This window comes from Leuciscus leuciscus, assembly GCF_965113295.1.
Source record: "Leuciscus leuciscus genome assembly, chromosome: 9".
NCBI lineage: Eukaryota > Metazoa > Chordata > Actinopteri > Cypriniformes > Leuciscidae > Leuciscus > Leuciscus leuciscus.
This window is the reverse complement of record NC_138733.1, coordinates 34,043,729-34,068,043: the sequence shown is the minus strand read 5'-3', so window position 1 is coordinate 34,068,043 and position 24,315 is coordinate 34,043,729. Positions and strand designations below refer to the sequence as shown.

Below are 24,315 nucleotides of genomic sequence, written 5' to 3'. Positions count from 1 at the left end.
GAAGCTTCAGAGAGATCTGACACACGGATGTTTGAGGTTGCCAAGTCATTGTGTGTGTGTGTGTGTGTGTGTGTGTGTGTGTGAGAGCTTTGAGTTGCGACGTAGATTTGCAAACAGAGAGGAAGGTGTGATCCAGATCCTCCATTGCTTCTTGCGTAAAAGGAGAGTGTGTACCAGCAAATCCTGTAAATGTTACTCATAAACGTGTTACTGTGTTGTTCTTCTCTTTATAGATGCCAATGGCTTGGATTATATATCACTGAACGTCACAGTACACGTTACACGTCGCTTTTCAAGGTATGAACAGCAATTCAACTTTTACTGATGCAGTTTGATCCTGAAAGTACATTAAAAGTGCTATTCATACATGCAATTACTTGAATACACCTTTTCGTTTAAAAGACAATGGCATTACGTGCTGAATTAAAATAATTTAGATATTTTTCTGAGAGCATAACTGTAAAAAAAAAAAAGTCAGGGTTGTATTATAACCTAGTTGAAGGTATAATGAAGGGGAAAAGCCTCATTAAACTAATGAAATCTTCAAAAGAAAACCACATGGGATAATATTTTATTATGGTTTATTATATTATATACAGAAAAATTGGAAATTATATCATGGAGAAGATCCCTGCAGCCCCTCATGACTCAATAACTCAATTTTTTTTTTTTATATCAGATAATTTAAAAACAGTTTTGTGTACAACATGAGCTCAAGGTGTAAGAGATCGTGATGCAGCGAACATGATTTTTCATGGCCAATTCCTTTAAGCAAAAGTTTTTTTTTTCTTTGAGCAAAAGTTGTTGTTTATTTGCTCTACAGGCCAAACTGACCTAAATATCTCTAACCATTTGAAATTAGAGGCAAACACTGAATTGAATCATGATCTAAAGAAAGATGCTACGGAAGTAATGAAGTAATGTCACGGAATGCGAGTGATTGGCTGCCGGTGTTATGAGATTTTCTGTTTCGGTGGGCGGAGCTTACATGAATATTGATGAGTTTGAATTTTAGGCTAGTTCACGCTCCTCCTCGTATCTCAGCAAGTTTAATGGCTTATAACATTTTTAAAATAGTTTCAGTGTCGTGCAAACTTATCCATAAACTTTCATTGTTTATCGTTTTCCTAACCCTTTATAATGTTTTTATTAGTTTGCATGTTTTGTGCATTTGTCCCTGACTGAATGATTGCAGGCATTCACTTTGTTTATAGGATAAATCACAGCAAACTTCCGCTTGGATAGAGAGCCTAAGTCCCTCCCCTCCGCTTCCGGCTCATGGGACCTTATTTCGGAAAAAATATGTATGGTTATCAATGGCGAGAGTCAACTTATCTTTTTATTCCGTCTGAACTGTGCCCTGAATTACACATATGATGTTTGACAATTTAAAAGATGATTATGAAAGTCAAGAAAGTTTGTCATAAAACAAAAGGGTAACATTTAGTACGTAAGACTATAGAAAAAATGACAGACGTTAGCTTCAGTAAAGTTAGCTTCATTCATTGCGAGAAAAGGTATGACGTTACATGTGCGCCTTTTGGGTTTGTAGTCTTTGTAATTACGTATTTTCACAGTCGTATACCTCAACAGTTTTACATCAAACTGCGACTTTCTTGACTTTAAAATGTATCTTTTAAATTGACAAACATCATATGTGTAATTCAGGGCACAATTCAAACGAGATCAAAATATTTGTTGTCTCTCGCCATTGACTACCGTACAATATTTTTCCGAAATAAGGTCCCATGGTGGTCCACCGGAAGGGGAGGGACTCAGAGCCATAGAGAGAGAGAGTTGCGACACTCTTTGATGTCGCCGCTATGGCTGTCACGTGGTTCATGTAAGCCCCAATAGTTCCAAAACATACGCTGGCTGTCATGTTCTTCTATGGGACAGACAGCAGCAATTGCATTATTGAACGGTAAATATAAAATAAAACACACCCAAGTACTTTTTCAGCTGTTATTGCATTATTGTTTTTTGTATAATGTCAGTTTTGCATTTGGAGATAAGTTTTAGGCTATATTTTTGGAGGGAAAAGCTTAGTGTTCATGTTCGCATGGGTAGTAGCACTGGCTTTAGCGGCTCTAACTTAACTTTTCCATATCATTCATCTGATGATGGACGTCTCGTGATATTTATTTTAGCACAACTGGGCTGTATTAGGATATTGATTCCCGTGATTTTGCTTATAAATTCCGATTCAGCCATTAGCCTACCTTCGTGATCACGCAAAGAGGTCTGCCGTGGCGGACCGTTCAGAGTTCGCTTAGAAGCTAGCTCACTTCTGATGAAAGCAGGACCACAACGTGAAACATGATCATGTTAAGACTAAGAATATAATTTTAAGATTAAGCCATACACATTATCAAAACTATAACAGATTCAAAACGAATTTACACTTTTATGTTTGGGTATATAGTGCAGAGTGAATATTTTTCTCTATGGCTCTGGGTTAGAGTACAGTGGGTAGAGTAGGCTAAGAGTGAAGGGGGTCGCACACCGGACGCGCAGCTCGGCGGCGCGCCGCGCAGCGCCACGTCTTTTAAATTCGAACACATTATTCTCTATGAGAGTACACACACCGGCGGCACCTTTCGGCGTCTGTCCGCGGCGGCTCAGGACCGTGTTCAAATCCTGCTGCGCCATTTACGTAGTTTTATATTAAATTTACATTTATGTGTCTCAAATCGTAGTTAATGTATATACGGACTTCACCCTGTGCTGCAATATACATTTAGTTTTATATTTATTTACAGAAATCAGAAAATTGCTGATGTTATCGGATTTTCAGGTGAGAGTTGTCCTAGATGTGGCGCGGCGCGGCGCTGAGCTGCGCGTCCAGTGTGCGACCCCCTTAAGGGTAGCAAGTAACTTAAGCAATTAACTAACAAAACACTTGAAGACAAATGAAGGTTTTCAAATAAAATATTTTTTATTAAACAATGGCAGACAACAAAAAGTGTGTGAGTGTGTGTGAACAAGAAAAACAAAAACCAGGGGCAGGTGATCCATGAAACAGACAGGACTGGTGATGGCCATAACAATCCTAGAGGTCCAGCATTGTTCTCACAAGCCGCTTCACTCTAGACAACAAAACATAATGAAAAGTTAGTATATCCCCCCAAAATTTAATTAAATAAAAGTTGCTATAAAGGTGGTAGCGATTCATTACCGAACTCTTACTGTCACAGCTGACGAAGTCGCGCTAGCTAGCAGGCAGTGCTTGAAAATTGGTTGAAACAACCAACATAAAATATAAATAATTACGCTGTGCATGTACAAATGAAGACCAGTATAAGCATCGCAAAGGGCCTCTGATACAATATAGACAGTTGACAATTCAAAAGAGGTCGATATTTCAGCAACTTACCTCTGGAACAACTCGACGCGCAGCAATGTAAGTGAATGGTGTCCAACGCCCAAATGACAGTGTTTGGAACTAATCCGATCTTCAAATCCCGGAAGTAGGCGGTTAAAAGCGCCGCCATTTTTTACAAGGGAGGTCTATGGGAGTGTCGCAACTCTTTCTCTCTATGGCTCTGGAGGGACTTAGGCTCTCTATTGTATGCGCCTTTATACCCTGTGATGCTTTAACATTTGTGTCTTTTACTAGGCCTAATTGTTTTCATTCGTTGAATGCAATAACTGAAATAAACCTGCATATATGTATCTGTGGACTAACACGTTTTCTTAGTATAATAGGCCTATCTTGGTGTGATTGTTCTTAAATTGTTGTTAATTTTGTAAATACAAGCCAAATTAAAGCTGCAAGCAGCATTTATCGGGGTTCAAGCTGTTAAGGCCTTTAAGGTTTATAAGCACAAAAGCATCAAAAGTTATTAAAATTTATTTAGCAAGCATGTAAACACTAACATTATAGATGAAAAAGACCATTTACAGCCAATGCAGGCCATTTACCATAGGTAATATATGGTTTTAAAGCTTTTTAACAGTTATAGCGCCACCTTTGGTCCGATCTCCATAAAATTTGGCATGCTTGTTAATGATGTTATGTCACATATGCTCACCAATTTTTGTGAAGTTCTGAGTTTTCATTTAGGATTTATAGGCATTTTAGTGTATTTTGCCACGCCCCTTTTATAAATTACCCTATTACAGCCACCCAAATGCAAAAGTTAAACTTTTTTTCGATAATTATTGATCTAGAGAGTTCAGAGAATTGTCCTAGACTGGTCTGGTTCCGATCGGGCGAAAAACCAGGGACTAGTTCGCAAAAGTAGGTTTTTAACATATTCATGAATAATTAATTAATGGTTTGATTGACATTAGTGGTTCTTGAGGCAAAGTTGTTGAGCATGAGCAGATCTATCAAATGATATGCATTTTATGACGATAAGTGTAACACCACGTAATTACAGAGCCAAAAAACTCGTTAGCGCCAACTAGTGGCCGATTTCTTTCAAAATTCTTACAGACCTCTAGGGCCATGAGTCGAACATGCCCATCGAGTTTCGTTCCGATCGACGTCCGTTAACCTTGTCTTATAGGTGCTCAAACTTCATTGGCCGATGGCGGCCATGTTTTTTGAGATACACCAATGTCCTCATAGACATACATGGCACCTTGGACCAAGACACTGCATACCAATTTTCAAGTCAATCGGACTAACGGTCAGGTGGTTATGGGCCGTTTTATGTTTTTTTCATGTTATAGCGCCACCATGTGGCCATTCGCCGCGGTTTTTTTACTGTGACCTCAAATTGACGTCTTACACATGTGTACCGAGTTTGGTGAAGATACCTCATTTACTTCTGGAGTTATAGCCGTTTTAGTAAAATAGGCTCCTCCCACAACATACATTTGGGCGCCCCTTAGCGACCGTGAATGGAAATTTCAACTTTTTTTCGATAATTATTGATATTCAGACTCCAGAGAACATTTCTGCACTGGTTTGGTTCCGATCGGGCAAAAAACCAGGGACTAGTTCGCAAAAGTAGGTTTTTGACAAAATTCAAAATGGCGGAAAATCTATCATGGCGGAAATGAAATCGGAGATATACGTTTTGTTCGTCAGGCATCCAGCTTTCCAATGATATAAGACAATTGAGTCTACGACATACGGTCTAGGAGTTATGAGCAGTTTCGCGCTTTTGGTTGCTATAGCGCCACCTATGGGCCATTCGAGGTCATAATTTGATAACCTCTCCTCGATTTTTGTACTACCATATGGCAAAGTTTCAAAGTTCCAGCTCTTACGGTTTGGGCTGCACGATGCGTTTTACGGCGGAATAATAATAATAATAATAATTAAAGCTGCAAGCAGCATTTATCGGGGTTCAAGCAGTTAAGGCCTTTAAGGACTTTAAGCACACAAGCATCAAAAGACATTAAGTTTTATTTAGCATTTAACAACTGCATTTAACAACTGCCATCCTAGATGAAAAAGTACATTTACAGCCAGTACAGGCAGTTTACCATAGGAAATATATGGTTTTAAAGCGTTTTTACAGTTATAGCACCTTTTTGCCTGAGTCTTCTTATAGTCTTGCCTGATCTCCACCACTTATATTAGTAGTACTCAAAGTGTGCCCATATATATGTGTCAGATTTGTTGTAAATATGTAATTTTGATAAGGAGTTTAGACAATTATATTCAGTGGCGTAACGAGCCAACACCGGGCCCTTAAGTAGGATTATCAAGGCGGGCCCCTTGATGACGCAATTGATGACATTGATGACGCAATGTCCGCGAGTAGGCTACCATGAATAGGGCAGGATATGATCATACACAGCATATAAGAGATGAGATGACTAACAAAATCAGGAGTAGCCTACGCTCACCAAAAACAAAACAAAAAAACAACAAAAAAAAACACTGGTGACAGCGCACCATAACACATTGTTAGGCCTAAGTCCAAATACATAAAAAAGATGCTCTCTTACATTATAGCGGGATTTTCCGAGCTTTCCTTTGTGCAACATAATCCGCCATTTTGTCCAACAAAGCAGTCAGGAGAGTTAGTAGATTAACATTGGAGGATTTAAATTTGAAAAACAAAGTGTACTGACGTCTTAGCACTTTAAAACAACATTCCTTTTATGTTCATTCATGTTTATTTTAATGCTATAAATTAACTAGAAGGAAGAGATGATCAGTTCACAAGCAGCTTTAACTGAGCCTCGAGTCTACAGCGATCTGTCAGACACATTAAAGAGTCACAAAACGGTATTTATTGTTTAAATGTCTCTAAAAAATTACTACATTTGAAAGGTGAGACTTTGTTTCATATCAAAAGTACTTGTCTGTCAGCGCGCAGTCTTTTCTCTGATCCGCAATGTATTTTTCACTGTGTGAGAACTTGGTGTGGTGTGAGAGTGGCGTCGCTTGTCAGACATATCAACAGTAACTAAAGTGGGCGGGTCTTTGCGAACGGTCATTGACAGTATGGACGGGGATTTGCCAGTCCCAATTCAAAACAAATTTCATCACAATCCATCATTGTTCGTTTCAAACATGTGAGAGCATCAAAATGATTCATGGGTGAAATTGATTGGATTAAATTTTTTTTTTTTTTGTCAGTTCCTATCATAATTTTAACATTTTGGCGTTATTGTTTAGCTATTTACCTATGTTTTCAAATTTCCTTTGTTTTTTTGTTGTTGTCTCGATCGGACTAACGGCTTTGAAGATAACCACAATTTTTTAAAGCTCTAAATGACACTTACAAAAACCATAAGGCGAAACCTGGCATGTTTGGTATTGTTGGACTCGGCAAGGATTCAGGAGTCTTAGGAGGTCACTCCTGTGAAAAAAACACGGGCTTGAAACTTCTAAGGCTCCTTCAAGGCATTGTGCCAATGACGTATACTGAGTTTTTTGAGATACATCAATGTTCTCATAGACTATTGGCGCTTTTCCACTGCATGGTACGGCTCGGTTCGGAACGGTTCGGCTCGCTTCGCTTTTCCACTGCGTGGTACGACTCGGCTCGGTACGGCACGGTTCGGTTCGCTTTAGCTCGGTTGCTTTTCCACTGCAGTTAGTACCACTTCAAAGTGGGTGTGACTGATCGTTATAGTTGCCGTCTCTACTGCCATGACATCATCATATTAAATGCGAATTTTTCATTCCGGGTTTCCCCATCCGCTCCTCGGCAACCAACAAGAGGAACGTCTGCACCTCGTCCACTGACCACGATTCAGCCATTTATTTTTTTAAGTTTATACTCTTTTTTTGAATCAAATACTTTTAAAACAGGCGCTACAGCGTTGGCTGTTGTCTACTGGCTATTTAAATCTAGCGGGTTTAGTGTCTCGTGTTGTAAATACAATGACGCTGGTAGTGATGATTCTGTCTGACCAATCACTGATCTGCAGTGTTTTCACGTCACATTTTAGTATCGGTACGGTACGCTTGGAACCTCAACAGAGGTGGTACCATTTAAAGCGAGCCGAAGCGAGCCGTACTGTACCGTACCATGCAGTGGAAATGCGTCATAAGTGAGCCGTACTGAACCGAGCCGTACCGTACCATGCAGTGGAAAAGCGCCAAAGCGTGCCGTACCGAACCGAACCGTACCGTACCATGCAGTGGAAAAGCGCCATATCATGGCACCCTGGACAAAGACACTGCGTGCCAATTTTCAGTAGACTAACGGTTGGGTGCGCTTATAGCTATTTTCATGATTTTTTCACTGTTATAGCGCCACCAAGTGGCCAATTCTCACGATTTTTTTCATGTCAACTCAGATTGAGCTTATGAACATGTGTCCCAAGTTTAGTGAAAATATCTAATTCCGCTCACAAGTTATAACCATTTTATAACGCCACCAAGTGGCCAATTGCCGTGATTTTTTTCACGTGACCTCAGAATGAGCTCATGAACATGTGTCCCAAGTTTTGCGAAAATATCTCTTTCCGTTCACAAGTTATAACCGTTTTATAGCGTCACCTAGTGGCCAATTTTTGTGATTTTTTTCAAGTGATCTCAGATTGAGCTCAGGAAGATGTGTCCCAAGTTTAGCAAAAAAATCTCTTTCTGTTCACAATTTATAACCGTTTTAGTAAAAGTGGCCCTGGTGCCATCAAAGATTTTGGTTCCCCTCATCGACCGTTAATTGAAATTTTGAATTTTTTGGATGATTATTGATTGTCAGACTCCAGAGAATATTCTTGCAGTGGTTTGGTTCCAATTGGTCGAAAAACCAAGGAGAAGTTCGCAAAAATAGGTTTTTCAAAAAAATGCAATTTACTCGAAATTGGCGCCTGAAGGGCAAGCAAATCGGAGATAGCCATTTTGTCCGCCTTGAGCTAAGGATTCCAACGATATAAAACACTTGATCCTGGGACAAACGGTCTAAGAGTTATGAGCGATTTAGTACTTTTGGTTGCTGTAGCGCCACCTATGGGCCAATTGGGGTCATACTCTGATAGGTTGTCCCCAAATTGAGGCCTACCATCTGGCCAGGTTTCACGTCTCTAGGCCTTACGGTTTGTCCTGCACGATGCGTTTTACGAATCCTTACAATTACAATAGGGTTTCAGCATTTCATGCTTGAACCCCTAATAAGAATGAAGGCTTTTTGCCAGTTATAGCGCCACCTATGGTCCGATCTCCATGAAACTCTGCATGCTTACTCTGCATGTTCTGACACATATGCTCATCAATTTTTGTGAAGTTCTGAGTTTTCATTTGGGATTTATAGGCTTTTTAGTGTATTTTGCCACGCCCCTTTTCTAAATGACCCTGTTACAGCCACCCAAATGCAAAAGTTCAACTTTTTTTCGATAATTATTGATCTAGAGAGTCCAGAGAATTGTCCTAGACTGGTTTGGTTCCGATCGGGCCAAAAACCAGGGACTAGTTCGCAAAAGTAGGTTTTGGACAAAATCCGACATAGCAGAAAATTTTCCCTGCCTACATCCAAATCGGAGATAGCCATTTTGTCCGCCTTGAGCCAAGGATTCCAACGATATAAGACACTTGATCCTGGGACAAACGGTCTAAGAGTTATGAGCGATTTAGTACTTTTGGTTGCTGTAGCGCCACCTATGGGCCAATTGGGGTCATACTCTGATAGGTTGTCCCCAAATTGAGGCCTACCATCTGGCCAGGTTTCACGTCTCTAGGCCTTACGGTTTGTCCTGCACGATGCGTTTTACGAATCCTTACAATTACAATAGGGTTTCAGCATTTCATGCTTGAACCCCTAATAAGAATGAAGGCTTTTTGCCAGTTATAGCGCCACCTATGGTCCGATCTCCATGAAACTCTGCATGCTTCCTCACCATGTTCTGACACATATGCTCATCAATTTTTGTGAAGTTCTGAGTTTTCATTTGGGATTTATAGGCTTTTTAGTGTATTTTGCCACGCCCCTTTTCTAAATGACCCTTTTACAGCCACCCAAATGCAAAAGTTCAACTTTTTTTCGATAATTATTGATCTAGAGAGTCCAGAGAATTGTCCTAGACTGGTTTGGTTCCGATCGGGCCAAAAACCAGGGACTAGTTCGCAAAAGTAGGTTTTGGACAAAATCCGACATAGCAGAAAATTTTCCCTGCCTACATCCAAATCTGAGATAGCCATTTTGTCCGCCTTGAGCCAAGGATTCCAACGATATAAGACACTTGATCCTGGGACAAACGGTCTAAGAGTTATGAGCGATTTAGTACTTTTGGTTGCTGTAGCGCCACCTATGGGCCAATTGGGGTCATACTCTGATAGGTTGTCCCCAAATTGAGGCCTACCATCTGGCCAGGTTTCACGTCTCTAGGCCTTACGGTTTGTCCTGCACGATGCGTTTTACGAATCCTTACAATTACAATAGGGTTTCAGCATTTCATGCTTGAACCCCTAATAAGAATGAAGGCTTTTTGCCAGTTATAGCGCCACCTATGGTCCGATCTCCATGAAACTCTGCATGCTTCCTCACCATGTTCTGACACATATGCTCATCAATTTTTGTGAAGTTCTGAGTTTTCATTTGGGATTTATAGGCTTTTTAGTGTATTTTGCCACGCCCCTTTTCTAAATGACCCTGTTACAGCCACCCAAATGCAAAAGTTCAACTTTTTTTCGATAATTATTGATCTAGAGAGTCCAGAGAATTGTCCTAGACTTGTTTGGTTCCGATCGGGCCAAAAACCAGGGACTAGTTCGCAAAAGTAGGTTTTGGACAAAATCCGACATAGCAGAAAATTTTCCCTGCCTACATCCAAATCTGAGATAGCCATTTTGTCCGCCTTGAGCCAAGGATTCCAACGATATAAGACACTTGATCCTGGGACAAACGGTCTAAGAGTTATGAGCGATTTAGTACTTTTGGTTGCTGTAGCGCCACCTATGGGCCAATTGGGGTCATACTCTGATAGGTTGTCCCCAAATTGAGGCCTACCATCTGGCCAGGTTTCACGTCTCTAGGCCTTACGGTTTGTCCTGCACGATGCGTTTTACGAATCCTTACAATTACAATAGGGTTTCAGCATTTCATGCTTGAACCCCTAATAAGAATGAAGGCTTTTTGCCAGTTATAGCGCCACCTATGGTCCGATCTCCATGAAACTCTGCATGCTTCCTCACCATGTTCTGACACATATGCTCATCAATTTTTGTGAAGTTCTGAGTTTTCATTTGGGATTTATAGGCTTTTTAGTGTATTTTGCCACGCCCCTTTTCTAAATGACCCTGTTACAGCCACCCAAATGCAAAAGTTCAACTTTTTTTCGATAATTATTGATCTAGAGAGTCCAGAGAATTGTCCTAGACTTGTTTGGTTCCGATCGGGCCAAAAACCAGGGACTAGTTCGCAAAAGTAGGTTTTGGACAAAATCCGACATAGCAGAAAATTTTCCCTGCCTACATCCAAATCTGAGATAGCCATTTTGTCCGCCTTGAGCCAAGGATTCCAACGATATAAGACACTTGATCCTGGGACAAACGGTCTAAGAGTTATGAGCGATTTAGTACTTTTGGTTGCTGTAGCGCCACCTATGGGCCAATTGGGGTCATACTCTGATAGGTTGTCCCCAAATTGAGGCCTACCATCTGGCCAGGTTTCACGTCTCTAGGCCTTACGGTTTGTCCTGCACGATGCGTTTTACGAATCCTTACAATTACAATAGGGTTTCAGCATTTCATGCTTGAACCCCTAATAAGAATGAAGGCTTTTTGCCAGTTATAGCGCCACCTATGGTCCGATCTCCATGAAACTCTGCATGCTTCCTCACCATGTTCTGACACATATGCTCATCAATTTTTGTGAAGTTCTGAGTTTTCATTTGGGATTTATAGGCTTTTTAGTGTATTTTGCCACGCCCCTTTTCTAAATGACCCTGTTACAGCCACCCAAATGCAAAAGTTCAACTTTTTTTCGATAATTATTGATCTAGAGAGTCCAGAGAATTGTCCTAGACTTGTTTGGTTCCGATCGGGCCAAAAACCAGGGACTAGTTCGCAAAAGTAGGTTTTGGACAAAATCCGACATAGCAGAAAATTTTCCCTGCCTACATCCAAATCTGAGATAGCCATTTTGTCCGCCTTGAGCCAAGGATTCCAACGATATAAGACACTTGATCCTGGGACAAACGGTCTAAGAGTTATGAGCGATTTAGTACTTTTGGTTGCTGTAGCGCCACCTATGGGCCAATTGGGGTCATACTCTGATAGGTTGTCCCCAAATTGAGGCCTACCATCTGGCCAGGTTTCACGTCTCTAGGCCTTACGATTTGTCCTGCACGATGCGTTTTACGAATCCTTACAATTACAATAGGGTTTCAGCATTTCATGCTTGAACCCCTAATAAGAATGAAGGCTTTTTGCCAGTTATAGCGCCACCTATGGTCCGATCTCCATGAAACTCTGCATGCTTCCTCACCATGTTCTGACACATATGCTCATCAATTTTTGTGAAGTTCTGAGTTTTCATTTGGGATTTATAGGCTTTTTAGTGTATTTTGCCACGCCCCTTTTCTAAATGACCCTGTTACAGCCACCCAAATGCAAAAGTTCAACTTTTTTTCGATAATTATTGATCTAGAGAGTCCAGAGAATTGTCCTAGACTTGTTTGGTTCCGATCGGGCCAAAAACCAGGGACTAGTTCGCAAAAGTAGGTTTTGGACAAAATCCGACATAGCAGAAAATTTTCCCTGCCTACATCCAAATCTGAGATAGCCATTTTGTCCGCCTTGAGCCAAGGATTCCAACGATATAAGACACTTGATCCTGGGACAAACGGTCTAAGAGTTATGAGCGATTTAGTACTTTTGGTTGCTGTAGCGCCACCTATGGGCCAATTGGGGTCATACTCTGATAGGTTGTCCCCAAATTGAGGCCTACCATCTGGCCAGGTTTCACGTCTCTAGGCCTTACGGTTTGTCCTGCACGATGCGTTTTACGAATCCTTACAATTACAATAGGGTTTCAGCATTTCATGCTTGAACCCCTAATAAGAATGAAGGCTTTTTGCCAGTTATAGCGCCACCTATGGTCCGATCTCCATGAAACTCTGCATGCTTCCTCACCATGTTCTGACACATATGCTCATCAATTTTTGTGAAGTTCTGAGTTTTCATTTGGGATTTATAGGCTTTTTAGTGTATTTTGCCACGCCCCTTTTCTAAATGACCCTGTTACAGCCACCCAAATGCAAAAGTTCAACTTTTTTTCGATAATTATTGATCTAGAGAGTCCAGAGAATTGTCCTAGACTTGTTTGGTTCCGATCGGGCCAAAAACCAGGGACTAGTTCGCAAAAGTAGGTTTTGGACAAAATCCGACATAGCAGAAAATTTTCCCTGCCTACATCCAAATCTGAGATAGCCATTTTGTCCGCCTTGAGCCAAGGATTCCAACGATATAAGACACTTGATCCTGGGACAAACGGTCTAAGAGTTATGAGCGATTTAGTACTTTTGGTTGCTGTAGCGCCACCTATGGGCCAATTGGGGTCATACTCTGATAGGTTGTCCCCAAATTGAGGCCTACCATCTGGCCAGGTTTCACGTCTCTAGGCCTTACGGTTTGTCCTGCACGATGCGTTTTACGAATCCTTACAATTACAATAGGGTTTCAGCATTTCATGCTTGAACCCCTAATAAGAATGAAGGCTTTTTGCCAGTTATAGCGCCACCTATGGTCCGATCTCCATGAAACTCTGCATGCTTCCTCACCATGTTCTGACACATATGCTCATCAATTTTTGTGAAGTTCTGAGTTTTCATTTGGGATTTATAGGCTTTTTAGTGTATTTTGCCACGCCCCTTTTCTAAATGACCCTGTTACAGCCACCCAAATGCAAAAGTTCAACTTTTTTTCGATAATTATTGATCTAGAGAGTCCAGAGAATTGTCCTAGACTTGTTTGGTTCCGATCGGGCCAAAAACCAGGGACTAGTTCGCAAAAGTAGGTTTTGGACAAAATCCGACATAGCAGAAAATTTTCCCTGCCTACATCCAAATCTGAGATAGCCATTTTGTCCGCCTTGAGCCAAGGATTCCAACGATATAAGACACTTGATCCTGGGACAAACGGTCTAAGAGTTATGAGCGATTTAGTACTTTTGGTTGCTGTAGCGCCACCTATGGGCCAATTGGGGTCATACTCTGATAGGTTGTCCCCAAATTGAGGCCTACCATCTGGCCAGGTTTCACGTCTCTAGGCCTTACGGTTTGTCCTGCACGATGCGTTTTACGAATCCTTACAATTACAATAGGGTTTCAGCATTTCATGCTTGAACCCCTAATAAGAATGAAGGCTTTTTGCCAGTTATAGCGCCACCTATGGTCCGATCTCCATGAAACTCTGCATGCTTCCTCACCATGTTCTGACACATATGCTCATCAATTTTTGTGAAGTTCTGAGTTTTCATTTGGGATTTATAGGCTTTTTAGTGTATTTTGCCACGCCCCTTTTCTAAATGACCCTGTTACAGCCACCCAAATGCAAAAGTTCAACTTTTTTTCGATAATTATTGATCTAGAGAGTCCAGAGAATTGTCCTAGACTTGTTTGGTTCCGATCGGGCCAAAAACCAGGGACTAGTTCGCAAAAGTAGGTTTTGGACAAAATCCGACATAGCAGAAAATTTTCCCTGCCTACATCCAAATCTGAGATAGCCATTTTGTCCGCCTTGAGCCAAGGATTCCAACGATATAAGACACTTGATCCTGGGACAAACGGTCTAAGAGTTATGAGCGATTTAGTACTTTTGGTTGCTGTAGCGCCACCTATGGGCCAATTGGGGTCATACTCTGATAGGTTGTCCCCAAATTGAGGCCTACCATCTGGCCAGGTTTCACGTCTCTAGGCCTTACGGTTTGTCCTGCACGATGCGTTTTACGAATCCTTACAATTACAATAGGGTTTCAGCATTTCATGCTTGAACCCCTAATAAGAATGAAGGCTTTTTGCCAGTTATAGCGCCACCTATGGTCCGATCTCCATGAAACTCTGCATGCTTCCTCACCATGTTCTGACACATATGCTCATCAATTTTTGTGAAGTTCTGAGTTTTCATTTGGGATTTATAGGCTTTTTAGTGTATTTTGCCACGCCCCTTTTCTAAATGACCCTTTTACAGCCACCCAAATGCAAAAGTTCAACTTTTTTTCGATAATTATTGATCTAGAGAGTCCAGAGAATTGTCCTAGACTGGTTTGGTTCCGATCGGGCCAAAAACCAGGGACTAGTTCGCAAAAGTAGGTTTTGGACAAAATCCGACATAGCAGAAAATTTTCCCTGCCTACATCCAAATCTGAGATAGCCATTTTGTCCGCCTTGAGCCAAGGATTCCAACGATATAAGACACTTGATCCTGGGACAAACGGTCTAAGAGTTATGAGCGATTTAGTACTTTTGGTTGCTGTAGCGCCACCTATGGGCCAATTGGGGTCATACTCTGATAGGTTGTCCCCAAATTGAGGCCTACCATCTGGCCAGGTTTCACGTCTCTAGGCCTTACGGTTTGTCCTGCACGATGCGTTTTACGAATCCTTACAATTACAATAGGGTTTCAGCATTTCATGCTTGAACCCCTAATTAAAGCTGCAAGCAGCATTTATCGGGGTTCAAGCAGTTAAGGCCTTTAAGGCATTTAAGCACAAAAGCATCAAAAGTTATTAAGATTTATTTAGCAAGCATGTAACCACTGACATAATAGATGGAAAAGACCATTTACAGCCAATACAGGCAGTTTACCATGGGAAATATATGGTTTTAAAGCTTTTTAACAGTTATAGCACCACCTATGGTCCGATCTCCATACATTTTTTTCTTTGACCTCAAATTGAACCCATACACATGTGTACTGAGTTTGGTGAAGATATCTCATTTACTTCTTGAGTTATAGCCATTTTAGTAAAAAATAGGCTCCTCCCACAACAATTTACCACATTCTAGTATTATTTACTATGATTCTAGCATGATTTACCATAATTTACCATGATATACACCACATTCTAGTATTATTTATTATGATTTACCATGTTTTTAGCGTGATTTACCATGATTTACCACATTGCTAGCAATTATGTGAAATATCAGTACAAATTAAGTGATAAACTCTGACAAAATATGATTGTGCTACAATGGTAATTGTTATATAAGTGATTTTTTAGTGTCTAATGAATGCAAAAGCATATGTGAGTAGACTTCATTAATGAGTAGAATGGCCACCAGAGGGCAGTAGAAGACCACTTATTGGCTCACTTTCACTTTAAACTTCTTGATTTTCACCATTTTTCTGCACTAAAGCAAACCAGTTTTTCCATTTTAACTCCATAATGCATGCTTACACACACACACACACACACACACACACACACACACACACACACACACACACACACACACAAAGAAAAATGTTGTTGTTTTTTCAATGCTATTGGGACATGTCATTATGAAAATATATTTGAATGGTCTATAAACATTTCACAAAGTCTTTGTAAACTATTAATCAGATTATTCAAAATTTATTCAGAAACCTAAGACTACATTTCAACTATATGATGTGATCAAAACTGTTTACTGCAAGTCTCCTTCAGGAATCACATTTCTAAATGTGACACAATTGTCAGTAGTAATACTTCAATAGATGAATTCTGACTATATGTGATTGTAAATGTTAAAAGAGTGATTTTATAAAGTCTAAATATGAATTGACAAAATTACTATTTTTTAACAGCAGGGGGCAGTAAAATACCACTTATTGGCTTAATATGCCATTACATTCATATCATTTTCCCCTTTTTAACTGTTGTAGAGGCAAATTTTGTCCGATCTGTCTGAAATTTCTCATGCTTGTTCAGAGTGATATTTCACATGTTCTGACTTGTTTTTAAGAAGATCTGAGCATCTTAAAAGATATAAGCTTTCGGGGACCCTTGGTCAAGGCCACATTTTGAAGGGACCCTATTATAGCCATCCAAATGAAGTAGTTCAACTTTTTCTGATAATTACTGATCTAGAGAGTCCAGAGAATTGTACTGCACTAGTTTTGAACATTATTATATGAAAATTATATGATCATAGATGGAAAAGACAATTTACAGCCAATACAGGCAATTTACCATAGGAAATATATGGTTTTAAAGTTTTTTAACAGTTATAGCGCAACCTATGGTCCGATCTCCACAAAATTTTGCATGGTTATTAATGATGTTATGTCACATATGCTCACCAATTTGTGTGAAGTTCTGAGTTTTTATATATGATTTATAGGCTTTTTAGTGCATTTTGCCACGTCCATTTTCTTTATGACCAAATATACCCATGCGCAAAATGCAAAAGTTCAACTTTTTTTTGATAATTATTGATCTAGAGAGTCCATAGAATTGTCCTAGACTGGTCTGGTTCCAATCGGGCGAAAAACCTAGGACTAGTTCGCAAAAGTAGGTTTTTAACATGTTCGTGAATATTTAATGAACGGTCTGATTGACAGCAATGGTTCTTGAGGCAAAGTTGTTCAGCATGAGGAGATCTATCAAATGATATGCATTTTGTGACAATAAATGTAACACCACGTGATTACAGAGCCTTAAAACTCGTTAGCGCCAACTAGTGGCCGATTTCTTTAAAAATTCTTACAGACCTTTAGGGGCTTGAGCCGAACATGCCCACCGAGTTTCGTTCCGATCGGACTTCGTTAATAGGTGCTCAAACCTCATTGGCCAATGGCGGCCATGTTTTTCGAGATACGCCAATATCCTTTTAGACATACATGGCCCCTTGGGCCAAGACACTGCATACCAAATTTCAAGTAATTCGGAAAAACGGTCAGGTGTCTATACGTTTTTTTTATTTTATAGCGCCACCATGTGGCCAATCGATGCAATTTTTTTACTGTGACCTCAGATTGACCTCCTACACAGGTGTACCAAGTTTGGTGAAGTTAACTAAATTACTTCTTGAGTTATAGCCATTTTAGTAAAATAGGCTCCTCCCACAACGTTAATTTTGCACCCCATAGCGACCATGAATCGAAATTTCAACTTTTTTTCGATAATTATTGATAGTCAGACTCCAGAGAACATTTCTGCACTGATTTGGTTCCGATCGGACAAAAAACCACAGACTAGTTTGCAAAAGTAGGTTTTTGACAAAATTCAAAATGGCGGAAAAATTTGCATACCGGAAATGAAATCGGAGATATACGTTTTTTCCGCCTTGAGCCAAGGATTACAGTGATATAAGACACTTGAGTCTACGACAAACCGTCTAGGAGTTATTAGCGATTTTATACTTTTGCTTACTATAGCGCCACCTATTGGCCAATCGGGGTCATAATTTGATAACCTCTCCTCGATTTTTGTACTACCTTCTGGCAAAGTCTCAAGTCTCCAGCACTTACGGTTTGGGCTGCACGATGCGTTTTACGGCAGAATAATAATAATAAAAATCCTTACAATTACAATAGGGTTTCAGCACTTCGTGCTTGAACCCCTAATAATTAAAGCTGCAAGCAGCATTTATCGGGGTTCAAGCATTTAAGGCCTTTAAGTAGAAAAGCATCAAAAGTTATTAAGTTTTATTTAGCAAGCATGTAAGCACTGACATAATAGATGGAAAAGACCATTTACTGCCAATACAGGCAATGTACCATAGGAAATATATGGTTTTAAAGCTTTTTATAGGAGTTATAGTGCCATCTATGGACCGATCTCCATAAAATTGTTTACTGTGACCTCAAATTGAACTCATACACATGTGTACTGAGTTTGGTGAAGATATCTCATTTACTTCTTGAGTTATAGCCATTTTAGTAAAATAGGCTCCTCCCACAATAATTTACCACATTCTAGTATTATTTACTAGGATTCTAGCATGATTGACATAGTTTACCATGATTTTATCTTAGTTTACCTTGATTTACCATATTCTAGCATGATTTACCATGATATACTACATTCTAGTATGATTTACCATTGTTTACTGTGATTCTAGCATGGTTTACCATAGTTTATCATGATTTATCATAGTTTACCATGATTTACCCTGTTCTAGCATGATTTACCATGATATGCCACATTCTAACATGATTTACCATAGTTTATCATGGTTTACCATGATTTACCCTGTTCTAGCATAGTTTACCATGATTTACCACGTTCTAGAATGATTTGCCAGGATTCTAGCATGGTTTACCTTGATACACCACATTATAGTATTATTTACTATGATTTACCATGTTTCTAGCAATTATGTGAAGTGTCAGTGCAAATGAAGTGATAAACACTGACAAAATCTGATTGTGTTATAATAGTTATTGTTATATAAGTGATTTTTAGAGTCTAAATATGAATGTGAGCACATGTGAAAAGACTTCATTAATAAGTAGAATGGCCAGCAGAGGGCAGAAGAAGACCACTTATTGGCTCACTTTCACTTTAAACTTCATGATTTTCACCTGTTTTCTGGACTAAAGCAAACCAGTTTTTCCATGTTAACTCAATAATGCATGCTTACACACACACACACACACACACACACACACACACACACACACACACACACACACACACACACACACACACACAGAGAGAAATAAACATACACAAATACAAATATGTTTTTAATGTTTTGGAATATGTTATTGAGAAAATATATTTATTGGTCTATTAGAATTCCTTTGTGATCTAATAATATAAAAAAGAAAAGAAAAAAAAAGAAAAAAAGATTGCTTTTTAAAGCATTTGTTTGTTTCCCAATACTGAAAACTAATGAAAAGATAATATGCAATACTGCTGCTCCCTCTAGTGGACAGTGGTATTTCAGCTTCCATCTTACAGTTGAAGTGCTTGGTTTTTCACTTATATCTCGGGAACTAGAAGGCGAAAAATTCTGAAACTCAGAGCATAGAGAGTGCTTGAGGAGCCCTGTTGAATGAGACCATCAATGATTTACTATGATTTACCATGTTTCTAGCGTGATTTACCACATTACTAGCAATTATGTGAAGTGTCAGTGCAAATGAAGTGATAAACACTGACAAAATATGATTGTGTTATAATAGTTATTGTAATATAAGTGTTTTCCATGTTAACTCAATAATGCATGCTTACACACACACACACACACACACACACAAATACAAATATGTTTTCAATGTCTTTAGGATGTGTTATTGTGAAAAAATATTTTAATGGTCTAACCATTTCATATATTTCATTGTGATCTATATTATCAGTCCAATAATAATTTAAAAAAAATTGCTTTAACCATTTGTTTGTTGGCCAAAGCTGAAAGCTGATAAAAAGATTAATACTATGTCTAATACTGCTGCTCCCTCTAGTTGACAACAGTGGAATTACAGCCTCCATCTTACAGTTGAAGTGTTTGAATGAATGAATGGGAATTTGGTTTTTCACTTATATCTCGGGAACCAGAAGGCGAAAAATTCTGAAATTCAGAGCATAGATAGTTCTTGAGGAGCCCTGTTGAATGAGACCATCGCGGTGTTTATGGGCGATTGGGCCCGGGAGTTATGACTGTTCAAAGGCATGTCTTTTGAGGCTTTTATCTCTGGAATGCCCAGGGCAAATTACACCACATTTGAATCGAAGCTAGCCTAGAACGGGACCTTTCCAACGAGCTCTCACACAAGGTTCGGGGTGGTCTGGGTCGGGAGTTTCGGCCGTTCAAAATCGGGGGTCCCACGAATTTGCGATTCGTGGGGGGCGCGCTCCCGAGGCCCGCGACGACACGTTTCGATCAAGAGCCCGGAGAGGACCTTACCATCAAAATTTGAGCGCGCAACGACTTTCCGTTTTCGAGTTATGAATGAATTTGTATTCGGGGGCGTGGCTTAAATGCCGTTTTACTTTCGTTTTCATGTTAAATGTTAAAATAATGATTTTATAAAGTCTAAATATGAATTATATAACAATATTAGGGAGTAGTATGATGAAATGACAGCAGGGGGCAGTAAAATACCACTTATTGGCTTAATATGGTATTCATTTTAAGGCTACATATTGAAGTGACCCTATTATAGCTATCCAAATGAAGTAGTTCAACTTTTTCTGACAATTATTGATCTAGTGAGTTCAGAGAATTGTATTGCACTGGTTTTTAACATTATTTTATAAACATGATCATGTGGAAAACACAATTTACAGCCAATACAGGCAATTTACCATAGGAAATATATGGTTTTAAAGCTTTTTAACAGTTATAGCGCCAACTATGGTCCGATCTTCATAAAAATTTCCATGCTTCTTTAGCATGTTATGAATAATAAAAATCAGTACAATTACAATAGGGTTTCAGCACTTCGTGCTTGAACCCCTAATAAAAATCCTTACAATAACAATAGGGTTTCAGCATTTCATGCTTGAACCCCTAATAAGAAGAGACGTTTTTGCCAGTTATAGCGCCACCTATTGTCCGATCTTCACGAAACTTGGCATGCTTCTTCACCATGTTAGGACACATATGTCCATCGATTTTTGTGAAGTTTGGTGTTTTCCCTTAGGTTGTATAGGCTTTTGAGTGTTTTTTGTCCCTCCACTTTCCTAAATGACCCTGTTACAGCCAGGCAAATGCAAAAGTTCAACTTTTTTTCGATAATTATTTATCTAGAGAGTCCAGAGAATTGTCCTAGACTGGTCTTGTTCTGATTGGACCAAAAACCAGGGACTAGTTTGCCAAAGTAGGCTTTGGACAAAAGTGGCCATATAAATTTTTTTTTGCTCAAATCGGGATTTGGAGATAGCCATGTTGTTCGTCTGGAGCCAGGGATCACAGTGATGCTAAATTTGAGCCTCTAGGACAAACTATGTATGAGTTATGACCAATTTAGTAAATGGGGTCATTATAGCACCACCTATTGGCCAATCTGGGCCATATTTTGATAGGTTCTCCCCAAATTGAGCACTATCATTTGGCCAACTTTCAAGGTTCCAGCTCTTACGGTTTGGTCTGCACGATGCGTTTTAGGGGAAAATAATAATAATAATAAAAATCCTTACAATAACAATAGGGTTTCAGCATTTCATGCTTGAACCCCTAATAAGAAGAGACGTTTTTGCCAGTTATAGCGCCACCTATTGTCCGATCTTCACGAAACTTGGCATGCTTCTTCACCATGTTAGGACACATATGTCCATCGATTTTTGTGAAGTTTGGTGTTTTCCCTTAGGTTGTATAGGCTTTTGAGTGTTTTTTGTCCCTCCACTTTCCTAAATGACCCTGTTACAGCCAGGCAAATGCAAAAGTTCAACTTTTTTTCGATAATTATTTATCTAGAGAGTCCAGAGAATTGTCCTAGACTGGTCTTGTTCTGATTGGACCAAAAACCAGGGACTAGTTTGCCAAAGTAGGCTTTGGACAAAAGTGGCCATATAAATTTTTTTTTGCTCAAATCGGGATTTGGAGATAGCCATGTTGTTCGTCTGGAGCCAGGGATCACAGTGATGCTAAATTTGAGCCTCTAGGACAAACTATGTATGAGTTATGACCAATTTAGTAAATGGGGTCATTATAGCACCACCTATTGGCCAATCTGGGCCATATTTTGATAGGTTCTCCCCAAATTGAGCACTATCATTTGGCCAACTTTCAAGGTTCCAGCTCTTACGGTTTGGTCTGCACGATGCGTTTTAGGGGAAAATAATAATAATAATAAAAATCCTTACAATAACAATAGGGTTTCAGCATTTCATGCTTGAACCCCTAAAAATCAGTACAATTACAATAGGGTTTCAGCACTTCGTGCTTGAACCCCTAATAACTTAAGACCACACACACACACACACACACACACACACACAATGAATGTGTTGCTTTAAATACATTACAAGTACAATTTTGATGATACAAAATTGTTTGGACAATAGTGTACAAATTAAATTTGATACAGCTAGGCTACTGTAAATGAGAAACATACTTCTCGTTCTTTTACAGAATAGAATAAGCAACCAATTTGATGTTCACAAAAAAATTATATTTACAAATATGCATACTGGCAAAATAATGTACCAAATATATGTATTTTTAAATGTTTCAATACTTTTCAAAAGCTTGGTACTAGTAAGGTTCTTTATGGTCACCAAGGCTGCATTTATCAGATTAAACAAACAAAAAACGCAATATTGTGAAATATTTTTACCAACTGTTTTCTATTTTAATATTTTTTTTTTCTTGTGATGGCAGGGCTGATTACTCAAGATTTCAGAGTCACATGACCCTTCAGAAATCATTCTAATATACTTATTTGCTGCTCAAGAAACATTTCTGATTATTAACACAATTGAAAATGGTCGTGCTGCTTAATGAAGTGTGGAAATCACTATACAGCATCTATTTTCAAGATTCTTTATTTAATAACAAGTGAATTCCAATTCAATTCCAAACTTTAGTCTTGCAAATCATAAGTGGTGAAAATGCCATTTTAAATTTTTTCAAGACATCAAGTCCAAAGTTCCTCTAATTGAAGCCCAGTTTCTAACATAATTGTTTATGAAACTTTATGACTTGTAAAAAATGTTGAATGAGTGTTTATGCAACAAAATAGATCATGCATTTGTATCAATGATCATAATTGCGTATCATCCAACACTCGGTCAAAGAAAGAACACATGACCGAGAGAAACATCAGGTTGCAAAATGTTTATTAGGGCACTGATATGGTTGTGGACTTTATTTCGGTCATTACCAGAGATGAGATGACACAGTTTTCAAGTGTCATAAGGTGAGGTAACATAACACAGCAATGAATAAACTAGATGGTAAAGTTCGTAGACAAACTTTAAGTTGGCTTGAAAAAGCCTAGCCAGAAAGTTTGAAAAAGTTTTAAACTGTTCTAGCATGGTTTACCATGATTTACCATGTTTCTAGTATGGTTTACCACATTGCTAGCATGATTTACCATGTTTTAACATGACCATGGATGGTTGGATGGATAGATCAAGATTAGAAAGAAAGAAAGAAAGAAAGAAAGAAAGAAAAAAAGAAAGATTAGTTAGAAAGAAAGAATGAAAGAAAAAAGAAAGAAAGATTAGGTAGAAAGAAAGATTAGGTAGGTAGAAAGAAAGAAAAAGATTAGGTAGAAAGAAAGAAAAAGATTAGGAAGAAAGAAAGAAAGAAAGAAAGAAAGGGTTATGTAGAAAGTAAGAAAGAATGAAAGAAAGAAAAATAGATTAGTTAGAATGAAAGAAAGAAAGACTGAAAGAAAAAAGAAAGAAAGAAAGATTAGTTAGAAAGAAAGAAAGAATGAAAGAAAAAAGAAAGAAAGATTAGGTAGAAAGAAAGATTAGGTAGGTAGAAAGAAAGAAAGAAAGAAAGAAAGAAAGATTAGTTAGAAAGAATGAAAGAAAAAAGAAAGAAAGATTAGGTAGAAAGAAAGATTAGGTAGGTAGAAAGAAAGAAAAAGATTAGGTAGAAAGAAAGAAAAAGATTAGGAAGAAAGAAAGAAAGAAAGAAAGGGTTATGTAGAAAGTAAGAAAGAATGAAAGAAAGAAAAATAGATTAGTTAGAATGAAAGAAAGAAAGACTGATTAGTTAGAAAGAAAGAAAGATTAGGTATAAAGAAAGAGAATGAAAGAAAAGAAAGAACGTTTAGGTAGAAAGAAAGAGAAAGAAAGAAAGAAAGAAAGAAAGAAAGAAAGAAAGAAAGAAAGAAAAAAAAGATTAGGTAGAAAGAAAGAAAGAAAAAAAGAAAGGGTTATGTAGAAAGAATGAAAGAAAGAAAAATAGATTAATTAGAATGAAAGAAAGAAAGACTGATTAGTTAGAAAGAAAGATAGATTAGTAAGAGAGAAAGAAAAAAATATTAGAAAGAAAGAAAGAAAGATTAGGTATAAAGAAAGAAATAAAGATTAGTAAGAAAGAAAGAGAAAGAAAGAAAGAAAGAAA

At 38.6% G+C, this 24,315-nt stretch overlaps 1 protein-coding gene and 1 long non-coding RNA gene across 8 annotated transcripts in view; one reads left to right on the top strand and one right to left on the bottom strand.

Annotated features, from left to right (window-relative positions):
* rffl (ring finger and FYVE-like domain containing E3 ubiquitin protein ligase) overlaps positions 1-24,315 on the top strand; it is a 54,245-nt gene that overhangs the window by 656 nt on the left and 29,274 nt on the right. For all 7 annotated transcript variants that reach the window (XM_082180696.1, XM_082180702.1, XM_082180695.1 and 4 more), the window contains exon 2: positions 234-297. The gene's annotated coding sequence lies outside the window, so the exon portion shown is untranslated. The remainder of the gene's footprint in view (positions 1-233; positions 298-24,315) is intronic.
* LOC309506812 lies at positions 233-24,315 on the bottom strand. The gene is made up of 2 exons (XR_014208932.1): positions 22,208-24,315; positions 233-3,771 (listed from the first exon to the last, which is right to left on the bottom strand). It is a non-coding gene; the product is annotated as an uncharacterized lncRNA (long non-coding RNA).